Source organism: Pagrus pagrus (assembly GCF_965226575.1).
Source record: "Pagrus pagrus genome assembly, chromosome: 14".
Lineage (NCBI taxonomy): Eukaryota > Metazoa > Chordata > Actinopteri > Spariformes > Sparidae > Pagrus > Pagrus pagrus.
This window is the reverse complement of record NC_140198.1, coordinates 29,070,768-29,075,992: the sequence shown is the minus strand read 5'-3', so window position 1 is coordinate 29,075,992 and position 5,225 is coordinate 29,070,768. Positions and strand designations below refer to the sequence as shown.

Here is a 5,225-nt window from a genome sequence, read left to right as displayed (position 1 = left end):
GATTGCACATGAGCAGGTCAGCATCTAAAGTAGAACATTACTGGTGCTTTTTTTCCTGATAAACACCACCTACAACTATTTGTGTTTGTACAGTATATTGACCAGGCATGTAACTTGGACACACAAGTGCCCTAATCAGAATCACATTTTTTGCCAAGCAGTTTTCCTCCATTTGAATTTGTGTTTTGGTGCATAACAATAAACACAGTAAGTAGAAAAATGTTAAGAAAGATAAAGGGCTGGTACTTCAAAACAATGTTATATAAACTGGGACATCTGTACAGTTTTGTCCAGGAATGTCTAAAGTATTGACATTTAAAACTGTATATGTTCACAGTATGCTGAGGACAGTCGAGCTCTGTTCCATTAAAATATCTAATCAAGTTGCTCATCTGTTGCTTTACAGGCCAGAATTCAAGGACTACGTTTGGAGTAATCACATCAAGTACTGGAACTCTGCCTGACACCTATTTATTTGCGGTTCTGTATTTAGTCCTTGTTGTGCATTATCTCTAACTTGTTTGAAAGTCTTGAAAATGATAAATGCCTTTTCTTTACACTTCCAGCATAAACAACCATCCCATTACAGTTCTTTCACTTTACGTGATGAACTAATAATAACAACTGAATTAGGAAAGACTTTTGTTTATTGAATCTTTTAGAGCACATGTAAATAAATAAGACTACAAAAATAGTATACCTTTTATCATTTAGACAATATACAGTACAATTAGCATAAACAACTATATACAGGAAGGACATCCACAGGTTTCTTGACTAATTATAAACACAGATCAGTGTTGGCCAACAGATGAGGCTGCTGATGTTGGTGCTGTGGTTATCTTCTACTGTTTCAGCAGTGATTGTCCTGTAGAAAGAATAGCACAATTACTTATCTGACAGTAAATACAGCTTTTCAAGGACCCTGAAATATCAAATTTCTTTACAACATTACTTGTCCAACTCCTCAACTCCTGTGACTGAAAAGTCATTATCTTTGCTAAAAATTATAATAATTACAGAAAACTGGATAAGGATGGAGAACTAAATGTATTTACAGGACATAAATGTACATTTCAATATGTTGACGGGACATAAAGTTACATCTGAATGTGTTTATGGGGCATAAACATTTTATTTATTCTCTCAAAGACAACACAGGACTAAAAAAATTATAATAATAATAATAGAAGTCTGGGGTTAGGTGGGTGATGGGAAACTTATGTGATAGGTAGCAAGCGATTATTTGAGTGGTATGGGCATTTTGTGCAGTGGTCAGTGTTATGGTCAGTGTTTCCCACATTCTATTGTGGTCAGCTGACAGTCACATCATGAATTGAAACAAAAGACTATTTTGTTAAAAAATGTCTTGCTAATATGCAATAGTCTCAAGCAGTAGGCTAACATGTGACTGTTAGGAGCAGTACCTGAAGCATTTTCCTGGTGCAGCTAATGAGATGATGCCATTTCTTTTTTTATTGTGTCCCTGCTAAGGAGCACATTCATGCACCAGCGTTCCCGAGGGTCCTTAAAAGGTCTTAAATTGTATTAAATTAAAATCCGGGTAATTAAGGTCTTAAATTGTATTAAATTTACCGTAAATTTGATGTAGGTATTAAATTTCCAGACAGTGCATTTAATGGCGATGGGAAAGCACAGTGGCCCACCGTAAAACATCTAATAGTGTGTATTTGTTTGATTAACTTAGTACAAAGACCGCGTAGTAAATGAGACTCCGCGATTAACTCTGCCGTTTTGCAGTACGTCAGCGTCGGGCGGCGTGTCGCCATTACGCGGTTGTCAAGGTGAGTGGTAAAACATGCAAAGATGGGGACGTGCAAATTTAACGACAAATGGATGCAAGAGGATGTATTTAGGAGGTGGTTGGCACCGGCTGACAACAACAATGAGGCAATGTGCAAATTCTGCAAAAAGACATTTTCGTTAGGGACCATGGGGCTCAAAGCCGTCGAGTCGCATATGAAAGGAGGAAAGCACCAGCAGTACATGGCCGCAGCTAGCCATAGCGGGGCCAGGCTAATCCCTGCATTGTTTGCAGCACGACCTAATGTTACAAATTCAGACGCCACCTCTCAGTTGGCTATGAAAAGCTTCATTTCACCACCAGAGACCCAAAAGGCAGAGGTACTGTGGGTTCTCCATACTGTGATGAGGCACAATTCATTTAAATCTAACAAGGACATAAATGGCGTCTCTGCTGCCATGTTCCCCGATTCCCAGCTTGCAAAGTCATTCACCTGTGGTGAAAATAAAAGGGCATATGTCGCCAAATATGGCATCGCTTCATTCATCGAGAAGGAGCTATCGCGCAGCGTTAGTGAGAAGCCATACGTTATCATGTTTGACGAAGCATGAATAAAACGACAAAGAGCAAACAAATGGACCTTCATTTGCGGTTCTGGACTACTGATGATGAGACGGGCACACAGCATTGTAATCTCCTGCTACTATGGGTCGGAGTTCATGGGTCACTCCAGAGCCGAGGACATGTTGGGTCATTTCAGTGTAAGTAACGTTACGATTGTGTTTGAAATCGCATACTATTATTCTGTTCAGGTCACAGTCTATGTTCACTTTGACAATCTATCAGGTAACAACACATTAGCTCAGAGTTTAAGCGATGTAACTGTTGGCAGTTGCAGTTGATTTTGTCTAAATATGCCAATTTGTGATTTTATGGGTTGCTGTTGTTCGGACGGTTGGGCAAATCTAGCTAACAGCTGTTAACGTCGGCTGTCACTTGTTGCCATAGCAACAGTAAACATTCACGTAAGGGCTAATGAGCTGTAAATAGAGATGCAGAATCAAGCTATGTTGTAAATACAGATTAGATATGTTGTATTTCAGCACAGAATGCATGATTTTACCAGTTAGTAAACCTATAGAAAATAATAAGTCTAATTTGCAAAATGTACCATGAAATGTATAAGCCACACACACACACACACACACACAGAATGATTTTGTATCTGTAAGAGAGGGGAGTTGATGGACCTAGACCGTGAAATTGAGAAGAGGGCAGTAAAGCTACGCCACATGTCTTGAGGAGAATTTGGGATGTTACAAAACAATGGACCTCTCTGTTCATTGGTTTCTCTCGTTAAGAGTCATGTGATAACATTTGTGTTGTTTAGCAAACAGTTATGTACATTATTTTTCAACCTTTTGGCTTGGGACAGGCTCTTTTGAGGACTTTAATTATTAAGTGTATTTACAATGGAGACTGCTTTAAGTGTTATTATTTTATTCTGTATGGTTCCTCCATGCAATGCAGTGTGTTGTTTAACGTAATGCAACACAATGGAACAAAATTGAAAAAAATGAATATGCCAGCTGTGAGCTTTGATTGTGTTTACAATAAAATAAATTGAGCATTTTCTACCAAAGAAATTGTTATGACATTTTTGGGTCTTAAATTATATTTGTTGAGGTCTTAAAAAGGTCTTAAAAAGCATTAAGTTTGACTTTTAAAATGGTGCAAAGCAAACCAACTTGATATGAAAGAAGGACAAATGTATCTATGAAATGTATCCATCAAAGACACATATTACATGAATAACAGTGGTCTGATCCATGTTGCTATCAGCATCAAGTTACACTCACCTGTCTGAGAGAGACTCTGCAGAAATAGTGGAAACATTAGGGTATGGTTCTGCTGTGAACTGACGCTTCAAGACTGGAAGTTGATGCGTCCCTCTCATAACTATAGGACACAGAAATAGGCAACATCAGCACATTTGTAAAAGTCTATATGAATGAACGTCATATAAATACCATCTAACAACATCTGCTCACAAATACAATGCAAACTATATTCACAGATATGTAATCTTCCCAGGACCTCTGAACAGTGGACTTGGCCTTTTACATGTGTAGCACTCAAGAATTAGTCGACCTCTCACATACAGCTCATCTGGCTAATGTCCATACAGCCCAGGGTAGCAGTGCATGTGTGGAAACTGCTATATGGATTAGATCCACAGTACGTGAAAACGTACTGTAAACGTACTGTGCAAGTAAATGGTAACCTTACATGTAAATATGTTTAATACGGCAGTAGTCTATCATAGCTAGCTAGCTAACGTTAACTAAAAACTAACAATGCTAACAATGTTATTGTTGGGCTAATACATACGACAGCAACATAAGGAGCTAACGTTGGCTACGTTGACTACATAATGCAGAGTAATAATACACTCCCCCAACAAAACAAACCAGCTCATTACCTGTCCAACAGAGACACAGCTACCACGGCGTCCGTTTTCAGGCCTTCAACTCCATCAGTTGGTGCCATTGTTGAACAGCCACTCCAATGTTGCCTCTCGTTTCACCTCTTGAGCTATCCAACTTCTTTTTGTATGTAGCCTTCTCCAGTTTGGTCTTCCTTGTCTTGCTCTGTTGGGCAGTGCAAGCTGCTGTAGGTACAGCTGCTAATGAACAGTGTGTCTGTACTTTCTCTGCCATTCTTGTCCGTAAACCATGAGCTCACTCCACCACAGCCCCAGCAGTGCCCTGCGTAGACTCCGGCCTACATCAGCAGCAGCAGAGTGGCGCACAGGTCTGCATCTGATAAACTCATGACCCTCCAGCTTTATCTGCCTGGTCTCTCCACCACATTGGCGCCAGATGATTACGTCCCATAAGGTGACTACGTTGTACCGCTCATTATTGTTTCTAGATAGTCCTAAGTATTTCTTGTTTCTGTGATAGCTTTTGTGCTAAATGCTTTTATCCTTGTAGGCTTGTCTGCAGAAACCTCCAGCGCCTTTCTACTCTGCTTCCTGCTCGCCTGCTCTCCTGAGTTCCTCCACATCGGCTCGAGTCAACCCTGCCTGCCTGCCTGCAAACCTGGTATCTCCTCCACATTACCCTCCGGAGAGCACTGTTTGTACAATAAATCCTTTACTAACTAACTTCCTGTCTCTGAGCTCTGCATTTGGGTCCTAAAAATAACCTCCCCTTCAGTCAGGGTTTGTACCCGGCAGGCAGGGAGCCAGTTACATCAGGCGTCAGGGCCACTGGAAGTAATTTTGAACTGGGGGTGCTGTGAAAAAATTGTTTGTTTGTTTTTTTTGGACAAAAAACCTATGAGCCTATAGGCCTATTTAAAATACATTTTAAAAATAAATAAATAGATTGAGATTCACTTCTTTATTGTCAAATACACTTCAGTGCACACAGCCACGGTCTGTAACACACAGACA

At 40.0% G+C, this 5,225-nt stretch overlaps 1 long non-coding RNA gene across 1 annotated transcript; it reads right to left on the bottom strand.

Annotated features, from left to right (window-relative positions):
* Positions 1-673: 673 nt before the first annotated feature.
* LOC311269686 lies at positions 674-4,831 on the bottom strand. The gene is made up of 3 exons (XR_014624131.1): positions 4,248-4,831; positions 3,625-3,724; positions 674-868 (listed from the first exon to the last, which is right to left on the bottom strand). It is a non-coding gene; the product is annotated as an uncharacterized lncRNA (long non-coding RNA).
* Between the last annotated feature and the right edge of the window lie 394 nt (positions 4,832-5,225).